The following is a 14,004-nucleotide window of genomic DNA, read 5'->3' as shown; positions in this document are numbered from 1 at the left end:
CAACTCACGCATACAAACACAAACATCAGGACCTATGACACTAAAAGCATCCTCCTTTTCTCTCTTTTTGGAGATCTAAAATCTGCCTATCTGTGGAACTGTACTTCAACAGTCTCTTTTATCTAAACGCTTAGATATGTCCTCAAATAGTACTATTTCAACCTGAAAAACATCATTATTGATTTCTACTGCTTAACAATAGTACAATTTTTTGTCTTTTATGTTCATTTATGACAATATGTCCAAAGGTGTTAGACTCCCATTCAGCACTTTCTTGACTATTTGATATGTGTACGAGAGAGCACAGCACTTAGTAAGTGCATAAAATTAGTATAATAGTAACAGGTAGCTGTTGCTTTTATTTGTTTCTCTTTTGAAGATATAGTATATTTTTTCAAAGCATGGTTTCAGAAATGTACTCTTTAGCGTGAGGTTAGAATCAAATTTCTGTCTCACAATAGGTACTGCCATGAATGTAAATGTTAACAACAATAACAACAAAAAAAAGTTTCTACATTCCCCTGGTGAATATCTTAAAGTTTAGGATAAAGACATTAAAATTCAATGAACCAAAGAGATTCTAGGTAAAGCCATACTGGCAAAGACTCTAAAATCAACCCCCCAAGGAGGAAACAAAAAAGACAGAGGGAAGCAAACCCTAAGAGACTATAGAGAACAAACTGAGGGTTGCTGGAAGGCAGGTGGGCAGGGGGATAGGCTAAATGGGTGATGGGCATTAAGGAGGGCAGTTGTGTTGAGCATTTGGTGTTTTATGTGAGTGACGAATCACTAAATTCTACTCCTGAAACCAATATTACACTATATGTTAACTAACTAGAATTTAAATTAAAATGTGGGGAAAAAAGAAAAAGAAAATAAATAAAACCAACCCCCAATATAGTTATTTATTCATTTATTTATTGGAGCATTACATCCTGTTTCTTCCCAAAAGAAATAAAATGCTTCACTGTCATTTCCTCCTTATTTTCCCAATCTTTCCTTAGATTAGAAACTGACAGTTTAGATCACGCTCTGTCAGAGCACTGAAACCACAGCACAGCCATATGTTATTTAAAGACCTGGATTTTATTCACCCTAGGTAAAGTTGACTGAAGTGCAAGAGCCTGATTTATATCACTGGGCTGCCAGCGGGATAGGGATCACAGCCCCTGCCTCCCATTGTGAACAAGATCTATAAAGGAAGCTGAGCCTCTATTTTTCTACCAGAGCACTCATTTTACACAGTGCCAAGTGACAGAATTTTCAGGAGCAAACCTTCAGCGAGTAAAACATCAGAGTCTCTCTAACTGGCTTAGAGATAACTAGTCAAAAGATAGTAAATATAAGAAACAAAGGAAAAAATAGTTACAAACAGAGAGGGAGGGAGGCAAACCATAAGAGACTCTTAAATACAGAGAACAAACTGAAGGTTGATTGGGGGGGGAGGGGAATGGGGAATGGGCATCTAGGAGGGCGCTTGCTGGGATGAGCACTGTGTGTTGTATGTAAGCAATGAATCACAGGAATCTACCCCCAAAACCAACCAAGAGCACACTGTATACACTGTATGTTAGCCAACTTGATAATAAATTATATATTAAAAAAAAAGTTCAGGCATGACTTCTCTCAAAAAATGTCTGTTACTTTGAACTTGATATTGCTAATGCCACTTAGAAAGACAGGCATATTGGTTAAACTCTCACTTGAAATGCAAGTTTAAAATGTTCATCTCAAGTCACTATTTCATAAGAATTTCATAGTCAACCTATCTTTATACTCATGGTTTTCATCGTTAACAGTGCTATTTTAAAATATGACAATCCTCTGACCAGAGGCTATACTAGCCACTCTGTCTTAACCAGTACTCTACTACACTGATTACATTATCACCCTGAATGTAAGTGCTGTCCAAGGACCTTTAAAGAAGGACTTCTATCAACTTCTTTTATTATTAAAGGTATCAAACTAAATTATACAAGTCCCACTTCTAGTTAGAGCACAGAAAATCATAAAAGAATATTGCTCTTGCCATAACAAGAATACACCAGCTAAACTAAAAAGTATGCTCTCCTTTTCTTTTCTTTTCTTTTTTTTTTTTTTTTTTTTTTTTTTTTTTTTTACTCATCAAAGAAAATATTTTATGCAAGCTCCCAAAACAAATTTGAGGAGTTAAGTTGGGTCTGAATTGAAGAAAAAGGTCAAGTTAAGTCTGGAAACAAAGTTTTCATTTGGTGGAAGTTGAAATCGATGTATATACACTCTAATCAACGACTTGTCCCATGTAGGATTTTTCAAGTTTTTAAGAGTCTACCAGACCAAACCCTTCATTGTCTTTGCTGCTCTTGCTTTGCTTTTCCCCTTACCTTTTCTCACTTTGCCTTCAGCCTTTTCCTTTGTCTCTGGTTCATCCATACGGGGTAGAAGACTCTTTGTTTCTCTTAATACAAGTCTCCAAATTCATGTCATCTTTTTCATCTTGCACTATGCACTGAGTTTTCTCTTGACAATGTTTCGGTACCATCACAGTTGCTATCTCTTGAACATCTTTCATTAAAACATCACTATAAACTTTAAGAATACTTTTAAGTCTGCTATGCTCCTTTGGGGCATTCTTTTTTCTCTTTTCAGCACCCATCTTCCTTTTCCACTTACTCCACAAGCTTTTTGCCATATTTTACCTGGAACACAGGAAACTCAGAAACTTAGAGACTGCACACAGTCCACACTGACCGGAAGCCTCCACACTTCCACCCTCCGGGCAGCATCTTCCACAGACTCCCCAAGTATGCTTTAATTTAAAGCCATCAAATAATAATTCACACAATGAAATTAAAATTTCCAGAGAAAAGTGTGAGCCTTTTCCAGGTGAGTAAAGACTGAGACTGCTTTCATAGCTGGGAATATGTCTTATCTGGGGATATAAACAAGTAGAGGAGCTCCTCTCCTATAAGCATTTCTTTGTTTGGACAAAGAAATGGACAAATAAAATTGTATGACTGTAAAAACTGGAAAGGTGGTATAAAATCTAGAAGAGTCTCAAATGTAATGCTAATCTTCCTGATCCAACAATTCTTCTCCAATCTTACTAAGTACCAGCTGAGGGCAGAGCTCAAAAGAAGAGAAAGTTTTCACTGACTTCTAGTTCTTGAGTCATAAAGTCTCGCCTGAGGAGTAGAACTGAACTCATCCAAAACCTATTTTAAAACAGAGAATATCTGAAATTAGTTAAAGCTTCAACCTAGCACTGATGTAACTCAACTCTATTAAAATAAAAAATATCAAACTTTCACCCTAGCTTCCTTACAAAGGAAACAGCATGCCCTCCAAAGGAAAAAATATCTAGTTCAAGCTTTACTGTGTCTTGTTATTTCATATAACATCTAGCATACAATAAAAATTAAGAGGGAGATGCCTGGGTGGCTCAGTTGGTTAGGAATCCGACTTCAGCTCAGGTCATGATCTCATGGTTTGTGAGTTCAAGCCCTGTGTCAGGCTCTGTGCTGACAGCTCAGAGCCTGGAGCCTGCTTCAGATTCTGTGTCTCCCCCTCCCATGCTCATGTTCTGTCTCTCTCTGTCTCTCAATAATAAATAAACGTTAAAAAAATTTTTTTAATTATGAGACATGGGCTAACGCTTGAAAATGTGACCTATAATCAATAGAAGCAGCTCCACAATTGATTAATACATTGCTATTAAAAGACTTGGATTTTTAAATAAGTATTGTAAATATTTAGAGAAAAGGCTGGACAAAATAGGTGATCAGATAGGAATTTCAGATACATGAAAAGAATTACTCAACCTGAAGAATGGGAGATAAAATATTAAAACCAAATAATAACAGCTTGGGTGGCTCAGTTGGTTAAGCATCCAAATTCAGCTCAGGTCACGATCTCACAGTTTATGAGTTCCAGCCCCACATCAGGCTCTGTGCTGATAGCACAGAGCCTGGAGCCCACTTCAAGTTCTGTTCTCCCTCTTTCTCTGCCCCTCCCCTGCCCCTGCTCACCCTCTGTCTCTCTCTTTCTCAAAAATAAATAAACATTAAAAAAAATTAACCAAATAATAACAAAGCACCAGAGACTTGTGAGACAATAACATACATGGAAATTAATCCAAGAAAAATAAAATAGATGGTAAAAGAAGAAATATGAAAAAATAATGACTATAAAATTTTCAAAATTCATAAAAATCATCAGTTCAAAGATTCATGATACTTAGCAAGTGTCAGTCAGAATAAACATAAAGAATACTATACCAGGGAAATCATAATTAAACTGCTGACAATAAAATGTAAATAATTTAAAAAGATATATACATACATATATACACATACATATAGTGATAGAATCAGCAGAAATTTGAGAATAGCAAGAACTCATAAATAGTTGAATCCAGATGACATTTTTTGAATGCTGAAGGCGGGAGTGGGGGGGAGAATCAATCCAGAATCCCACAGAAATTAAGATGAAATGAAGGTATTTTTAAGACAAACCAAAACTGAGAGAATTCATTGCCAACAGACCTATTCCTCAAAAATTACTAAGGGAAATCATTTGAGCTGAAAAAAATGACCCCATATGAAAAATCAGACCTGCAGAAGTATACATAATTACCAAAGACTATATTTAACATCTTTATAGAAAACTGATTGTTCAAAGCAAAAAATGTCAACAATGTATTATGTGATTTATAACATACATAGAAGAAAACTGTTTGATAGTAATAACACAAAAAATGAGAGTGAGCTAAATGGAATATACCTTTGTACATTTCTTCCATTGTTTGTAAAATGATTTAGTATTAATTTAAGGTAGATTAAAGATTCATTTTTAGGGGCACCTGGGTGGCTCAGTCAGTTAAGTGTCCAACTTTGGCTCAGGTCATGATCTCAACAATTCAGGTCAGGCTCTGGGCTGGTGGTGCAGAGCCTGCTTGGGAATCTTGGGATTTTCTCTCTCTCTCTCTCTCTCTCTCTCTCTCTCTCTCTCTCTCTCTCCCCCATTCTTCCCCCACTTGTGATCTCTCTGTGTCTCAAAAATAAACTTAAAAATTTTTAAATAAATTTTAAAAAAAGATTCATTTTATAATTCTTGGAGTAACCAAAAAAAAACTAAGACATATATAAAAAAACAATAAAGCAAGGGGCGCCTGGGTGGTTCCGTCAGTTGAGCGTCCGACTTCTGTTCAGGTCATGATCTCATGGTTTGTGTGTTTGAACCCCGCGTCCGGCTCTGTGCTAACAGCTCAAAGCCTGGAGCCTCTTCAGATTCTGTGTCTTTCTCTCTCTCTCTGCCCCTCCCCCACTTGTGCGCGCGCGCTCTCTCTCTCTCTCTCTCTCTCTCAAAAATAAATAAATAAATGTAAAAAAAATCAATAAAGCAATTAACATTTTTAAATAGTTGAATAAAAGAAGGCAGTAACAAAGAACAACAACAAAAAAAAAAAATAGCAAGATAGCAGATACAAAACCAACCATCTCAGTAATTATACTATGTATACATGGATAATGACGAATGAAAATTTCAATTTGCCTGGCTATCAAATCCTTTTTGAAATGATATCTAATTATAATCCTATGTATTTTGAGAGATATAGAACTACTCTGGTCCTATCGTTTTACACTTTAATAAGTATTTTCAGAACATTGTTTCACTCTAACCATGAGCACGTCAAAGAAAGGATGATGTCTTCTATTGTTTTTGCTCCTCCATTAGCCATAGAGCATAATTTATTGCATTTAGTTAAGTGTCTTCTCATTGTCTGGCTAGCTACTGTGTCCATGAGCTGGATAAAACCATGATACATTGGTTTTATGTATAAAGAGAAAAGTGAAACATTTTGCTCAGTAATCAAATTAGCCAGATGTTGGATAGTTCAAAACAATAAATTGTAGCAATAAGTAATGAACTTTCCTTTAAAGCTTAATGTTTATTTATTTATTTTGAGAGAGAGAGAGAGAGAGAGAGAGAGAGAGAGAGAGAGAGAGAGAGAATCCCAAGCAGGATCCACACTGTCAGCACAGAGCCTGACACAGGGCTCGATCCCATGAACCATGAGATCATGAGCTGAAATCAAGAGTTGGACAATTAACCAACTGAGCCACCCAGGCACCCCTCCTTTATATTTTAAATACCCCTAAATGATAATATTTGGTAAAAATGATAATAATTGAGCACTTACTTTGACAGGCATTTTCTTATTTAACTTCATGACAACACTAGTATTTTACAGACAAGTACATTGGAGGTCATGGAAAGCAATCTGCTTTCCCAAGGCCACACAGCTGAAAATGCAGGGAAGCTAGGATGCCAGCACAGGTCTTTAAGTTCTCATGCCCTTGCAGACCAAGATTCCCTTGATCAGGATGGCTGCATGAATAGTTCAGGACCAGATGAGGTGTACCATGCTAGGTGTACCTTGTTCACCTGGTCTGCACTTGAGGGTTGACCAATTGCTCATTACTAAACAATGACCCCTACCAATGCACTTTATTTGATGTCTGATCTTTTTTATTGTTTATTTATATTTTCTAGAAGTTTATTATACAAATGGAATCATGCAGTATGTACTCTTTGCTGTTTCACTTGCCATGTTTTTGAGCTCTATCCACGTTATGTATAGCAGGAATTCATTTGTATTGATGAGTAGTTCATTTATATAAATATACCACAAATTTTTTCACCTATTTTCCTAATTATGGACACTTATGTTACTTATGGTTTTTATTGTTGTGATGAATAAAGCTGCTATGAACATTCGTGTCCAAATCTTTGTGGACATACATGTCCATTTCTCTTGGATAAATACTTAGGAGTGAAATTACTGGGTCATAAAGTATGAGTACTTTTGTCTTGGAAACCAACTGCTAACATTCGAAAGTAGTGGTACTATTTTTTATTCCTACCAGCAATGCATGAAGGTTCTGATTATTCTATGTCCCTGTCAGCATCTAGTTATTACCAGTTTCTTTTTCAATTTTAGCCATTCTAGTTGTTGTGAAATTGTATCTCACTGAGGTTTTAGTCTTCATTTCCCTGACGACTAATGATATTATACACCTTTTAATATGCTTATTGGCCATTTGTATGTATTCTTTTTTCTTAATTGAGCTGTCTTGTCATTATTGGCCTGTAGTAGTTCTTTATATATTCTGGACACAAATTCTTTGTCACGTATCTACATTAAGAGTATTTTCTCTGTGTAGTTTCCCTTTTCATTTTCTTAAAGGTGCCTTCTTATGAGCAGAAGTTTTGAATTTTGATTAAGTCCAAGTTACCAATTTTCAACTTTTCATTTGTTGCTCTTTGTGACCTTTTAAAGAAATTCTGCCTACCTCAACATCACAAAGATGCTGGGCTTCACATTTAGGCCTATGATTCATCTCAGATTACTTCCTGTTTGTATGCAAGGTAGGGAAGTGGGATCATTTTGTTCTAAAGCTTCTCTCCAGTTTTCAGCACTATCTGCTAAAAAGACTTCTCTTTTCTCATTAAACAGCCTGGGGGCCTTTGTCAAAAACCACTTGACTCTCTCTACGTGGATCTACTTCTGGACTCTATTCTGTTCTACCAATATATTTGTCTACCACTGGAGGGCTTGGAGGGCTTGGGGTGTGTATGTGTGTCATAATCTGATATATATTTTAAATATATTGATCAGGGGGGCACCTGGGTGGCTCAGTCAGTTGAGTGTCCGACTTCGGCTCGGGTCATGATCTTGCGGTTTGTGAGTTCGAGCCCCATGTCGGGCTCTGTGCTGACAGCTCGGAGCCTGGAGCCTGCTTCAGATTCTGCGTCTCCCTCTCTCTCTGCTCCTCCCCCACTTGTGCTCTGTCTCTCCCTCTATCAAAAATAAATAAAAAATGTAAAAAAAAATTTTTTTTAAATATATTGATCAGGACAAAGAACAGAAAAGGACAAGAGTGGGAACAGAAAGACCAGTCTGGAGGTGACTGTAAGAATCTAGGCAGGAAACAAGAATGCCTGCAATTGGGTGGTTGGAGAGGAAACCACAAGAAGTGGCAGGTGTGGAATAAGTCCTGAGGTTGAGCTGCCAGGGCTTGATGCTGGATTGGATGTGAGTATGAGAAGCAAGCAGAAAAAGAGGGTAATTGCAAGGGTTCTGGCTCCATCAATGGGAAGAATGTAGTTGCTAACCACTGGGATAGGTTCTGGGCCAACCAGACACCTGTCTTCTTGTGGGGAGTGGTATCTGAGCTGGGGAAGACATTCAAGTCACCCAGTGTAATCTCTACCTATATGGTCATTGACAGCACTGGGTTCTTGATCTCACAGCTGAAGAGGGCCTAATTGTCCATCTGCAGGTTGAGTGTCCAGGTGAGCAGGGCATGTACTTCCATGGTGCCCTCACTGCCTGGGGAGTGGCTGTGGAACAGGAAGTAGATGGGCTTGGCACTGTGGACCCAGCATGTGAACTCTTGGCTCACTGCCGTCTCTTGGATGTTCTCTCGGTGGTTACCTGGAGGAGGATGCTGGGACCTCGGGTCAGATTGTGGCCGGGGTGCTCCATGTAGGGACACCCACCCTGGTTCTCAGTGTTCAGCAGGGACAGCGACCTCTGCATCTTGCTGTCATCCAGGTGATGGTGCAGGAGGCTGCAGAATGGCCTGCTGTCCTGGAGTGGGCCAGAGCTTGCAGCCAGCAGCTCTGACAGGGGAACTACATTGATGAGTTCTCCTTCTGGTTTGAAATAAACCTCTGTCTTTACTAGCAGGTGAGCCTCTTTTAGCCCCAGTTTCCTTCCAAAGTCTGATCTTTAATAACTGAGTCTTTACTAACTGATTGCCTCCTTCCTTCTGGTCCCTCCTCCTTATTCACTTTGCTAGCTCCTCGTGTCCTAATCCTCCAAATTTTTCAGTATCTCAGTTCTGTCTTTGGACTTCCTTTTTTTCTCAACATGCATTCTCTAGGTAATCTCACCAGTCTCATGACTTTAAATAGCATCTATGCCCTAATGATTCCAAATGTACATTCCAGCCTGGACCTCTTCCTCGAACTGTCTCCATTTGGATATCCAATATATATTTCAAGTTTGACATGTTCGATAATGAGTTTCTGACTTTTCCCTCCAAACTTACTGTCCCAATAGGCTTCCCCATTTCACTAAACATCAACTCCATCCTAGTCAGGTAGGTTAAATTCCTGAGTTGTTTTTGGCTCTTGTCTTTATCTCATACCCTTTACATCTGATGCATCAGCAAATCCAGTGTACTTTATCTCTGAACTCTACCCAGAATCCAACCAATCTTTTCTTCTCCTCTCAGCCTCTATCATTTTGGTTTAAGCCACCATCCTCTCTTTCCTAGTTATTACAAAAGCTTCCTAATTGTTCTTCCTTCTTCCTGCCCTGTACTATACTCAACACAACAGTTTTTAAAATTTAAGTCCAATCATGTCACTCCTCAGCTCAAAATTCCTTTCCCAGCTTCCTATCTCATTTCAAATAAAAGCCAGTGTCCTTACAATGGCCTGCAAGGTTGTGTACAACCTGGCTCCATCTATCTCTCTGACCTTATTCCAGCCACAGTGGCCTACCTGCTATTCCCTGAACACATTAACTTTACTCTTATCACAGAGCCTTGCAGGAATTATTCCCCAAATATCCTTATGGCTCTCGCCATCATCTTTTATTTTTTTCCCCATCTTCTCTTTTAGATCTTTGCTCAAATGCTACTTTCCTAGTGAAGATTTCCCAATTTTTGAATGCTTTGTTCAGTATCCTAATTGAAACAGTTCCTGGTTCAAAGTACATATTCAAAGAATGTTCGTTGAATGTACGCATAGAAAAATGACTTTCCAAGCTTGAAATCAGACCTGAAGATAAATGCACAGAGCCATGATATTTCCTAAGTAATAAATGCCCCACTTAATGTCTACCATGTATGAGTGTATAGAGATAATATTCTGGTGGTAAGCACTTCTTCCATGCCAACTTAATTCTCACAACAATTCTATGGGTAGGTATCACTATCCAATTTTATAAATGAGAAAACTAAAGCTTGGAGAGCTTACCTAAATAGCCTAAAGTCCCAGAGCTAGTACGGGTAGAGCTGGATTTTAAACTCAGATACATAAGACTACAAAGTCCAAGTTCTTAACAATAACAGGCTGCCTCCTTTAAAAAAAATCATTCAATATGTTTTAATACATCAAAATCAATTTCTGATTTGGATGTAGATTAACTATATGTCACACTCCATGACTATATATGTCACACTGTATTAGGCATGTATAAGGTAATCAATGAACAAAAAAACTACAAGACTCTTCAATGTTAGCATTCCTCAAAAAAAAAAACCTTTTTTTCATATGTTGCTCATCTGTGTCCCAAATTTAGTGATACCCCAAATAAAATAGATCCTTTTTCATTACTTGTTGCCATAGATTATTGATTCCATAAATATTAACTTGAGATTTTTAGAGGGAGAAATTTATATTACCTTATTTTGCTGTTATCCTTTGTTTTATGTTCTTGTCAGGCATGACAGGCCATTTAAAACTTGGGCTGTGGTGAACTTAGCATTATGTTTTATATTCAAATAGACTATGATGAAGAATGGAGGAAACACAGTGATGATTTATATACATCAAAAACTTTTCATCGGCAACATGAATATCATTTATTTAGTCACTGGCCAACTGACTAATAGCAAGGGCCTATATAACAGAAACATTTATATTAAAATTATCCCAATTAAAAAGCATATATATGTGTATATGTTTACTATTATGCTTTGCTTATTCATATTTCTTATCCAACTGATACACTCAAATGCTGCTTCTATTTTGGGCCTATTGGAGAACCATCTGAAACTTGCTTGTCTTTCAACTGTAAACAAAAGAATTAATACAATCTACTCCATGAACTTCAGAAACCATAATTTATGCAATAAGGTACCTACCACAATCAATAAGAAACAAGTTTCCATTTTTAAATTTTTTTTTAACGTTTTGTTTATTTTTGAGACAGGGAGAGACAGAGCATGAACAGGGGAGGGTCAGACAGAATCTGAAACAGGCTCCAGGCTCTGAGCTGTCAAAGCCCAACGCGGGGCTCAAACCCAGGGACCACGAGATCATGACCTGAGCCGAAGTTGGCCGCTTAACCGACTGAGCCACCCAGGCGCCCCAACAAGTTTCCATTTTTAATGTAATTGAGCTCTAAGCAGTCTTCATCAGACTGAATAAGCATGAGAAATGAGAATTAGGGGTGATTTCGATCAAAAAAATTTAGGTAGGATTAAAATTTAAGTGTGAATATTTCAGTCACTGAGCCCATCCTTAATTTCTAATCTTTTGTAGGGAGAACAACCACCCAGTATTGTAAATCTGTACTAAGAACATTCAGTAAATAATGCATTGAAGGTCTAATGCTATGCCAGCTCAAGTGCATAGAAAAACACTTTTAAGTGATTACACATAACTGAAGCATACACCATGTTCTTCTCTGTTTCTTTTCTTTGCAACCCATGAATGATTTCTGGTCCTAATGATCACAAATCCCCTTCTCATCAGAGTATATAAAGAACTAGACTTAGATTTACAGTTAATCACATGATGAAGTATTTAAATAAACTAAAGTTAGAAATGCTGCAATAGGCATCTATTACAAAAACATTTCTTTTAGGAAAGAGAAAGAGATGAAAGACATTTAGAAAAAAACAGTTTAATTTCAGGGAACAAGTATAACATAAGAAGCAAACAATAATAAAAGGAAAGTCATGGAAATCCATAAAGTAAAAGTGAAACTCTTTTAGTTTCTCTCAGTCAGATGATGAGAATATTGTCTTCTTTTTTATTTTTTATACACAATTGAATATATACATTCCATGAAAAAGTTAGAAAAATGACTTAGAGTTATAATGATGACATAGATACATGCCTAATACTTATGATTAAGTACGAAAATAAAGCTGAAGAGAAATATGTACTCATGAGCTCTTTTATGGAAAAGCACTTTTAACCAAGCCAATATATCACTATGTGTATGTAAATGCATGGGGAAATGTTTAGAACAGTGAAAATGGCTTCCTGCAAGAGAGAACTGTGATAGGTGTGGGAAAAAGGAATTTTGATGTTTATTCTATTTATTCATAGTTATTTCTGTGTTGTGGAAATTTGCAGTAAGAACACATTTATATATTACTTACCAATTTACATAATGAGTACAAATATGTAAGTGTTTAAGACATATGCACAACCTCTTCTTTAATGGATACCTCTGTAGACTAGAAAACATCAAGGCTAGATTCCACTCCAGTCTTACAGCTGCTTAGAATCCAGTCCCAGCTTGACCCTGGCTGAATGTGTGACCTTAGACAAGTTGTCAAATCTGAATTGATTCACTTCAATCTCGTCATCAGTGCACTAAGCAGATTGAATTCAGTGATACCAATAAACTCCTTCCTGCCTATGTTTATAAATTTATAATGAAAAGGAAGATGCAACATCAGTGAACTATTCCAGCTTCTATTCTTTTGGTAAGCTTTTTTTCTCTATAATAAAAGCATATGATCACATACATAGTTCAAAATATTCCAATTTTTATACACACTCAAGCCAAGAACTTATACAAACATGTACATCCTTCAGGATGAGCTCAAAACCAGTCATCTTTTACACTTGTCTACATCCTTGACTGCAATATTTAATAAAGTCAACCAAATGTGAGGAAGTAATGATTAATGTTTACCTTAATCACCCCTATTCTATTTCAACCACAACTGGTACTTCAATTAAATTCTGGTATGAGGGGCGCCTGGGTGGCGCAGTCGGTTAGGCGTCCGACTTCAGCCAGGTCACGATCTCGCGGTCCGGGAGTTCGAGCCCCGCATCGGGCTCTGTGCTGACAGCTCGGAGCCTGGAGCCTGTTTCCGATTCTGTGTCTCCCTCTCTCTCTGCCCCACCCCCGTTCATGCTCTGTCTCTCTCTGTCCCAAAAATAAATAAACGTTGAAAAAAAAAATTTTTTAAAAAAAAAAAAAATAAATTCTGGTATGAAATACATAGAGTTAACACAGAGCCCAGAAGTTAAAGGACCCAGGCTACAACAAAAATGCCCTCACTTCAGAGCAACTGTCTATAAACCTATGACATTCCCATAAGCCCCCTAATGTTCGATAATTCATTAGAATGACTCACAGAACTCAGGAGAGCATTACACTTATGATTACAGTTTTGTTATAAAAGATACAACTCTTCATGGAATCAGGACACCTCACCCTCGTAGCACATCAATGTGTACACCAGCAAGGAAGCATAACTAAACTTTGATGTCCAAAGTTTTTATTAGGGTTTCAGTACATAAGCATGATTGATTAAATCATTGGCCATATGGTTTAACTCAATCTCTAGCCCTCTGTCCCTTTGTGGAGGTCAGTCTGGCTCTAAGTCCCGACCCTGGGACAGAGCCCTTCCTGAAGCTATCTAGGGGCCTAAGCTTGAGTTCTCTCATTAGCATAAACTCAGATGTGATCTAAGGGGCTCATGAATAACAAAAATACTTCTATCATTTGGGAAGTTCCAAGGGTTTTAGAACTCCATGCCAGGAACCTGGGACAAAGACCAGACAAATTATTATACAGCAAACGTCAAACCTATTGGAGACAGTACTTAAATTTGACAGATCCAGAGTTTTTATGTTATCAATCTAGAACTTCTACCAACAGAGTATCCTTGATTATTCCACTGATTAGTTGACTTCCAACAAATAGTTTACACTTCAAATTTGAAGTTGGTTTATCTCTCTACAGTCCTGACAGGCAGGACAGCATCTTGGTTAAGTACTGTAAGCTCTAGAACTACATTTCTTGGGTTCAGATTCAGGGTTTCACTATATCTCAGTTTTTAGACAATTACTTTACCTGCTTCTCCATCAAAAAAATGGGATATAAAAATTACACCCATCTCCTATGTTGATTGTAAGGATTAAATGTGCTAATAAATGCAGTGTTCAGTACCTGGCACTCAATGAATGTTCACTTTC

At 37.4% G+C, this 14,004-nt stretch overlaps 1 pseudogene; it reads right to left on the bottom strand.

Annotated features, from left to right (window-relative positions):
- Nucleotides 1-1,740: 1,740 nt before the first annotated feature.
- LOC123588574 lies at nucleotides 1,741-3,323 on the bottom strand (annotated as a pseudogene).
- Between the last annotated feature and the right edge of the window lie 10,681 nt (nucleotides 3,324-14,004).

The sequence above is a fragment of the Leopardus geoffroyi genome, chromosome D3, assembly GCF_018350155.1.
Source record: "Leopardus geoffroyi isolate Oge1 chromosome D3, O.geoffroyi_Oge1_pat1.0, whole genome shotgun sequence".
NCBI classification, from domain to species: Eukaryota; Metazoa; Chordata; class Mammalia; order Carnivora; family Felidae; genus Leopardus; species Leopardus geoffroyi.
Note: the sequence above shows the minus strand (reverse complement) of the source record. Positions and strands in the feature narration are given on the sequence as shown.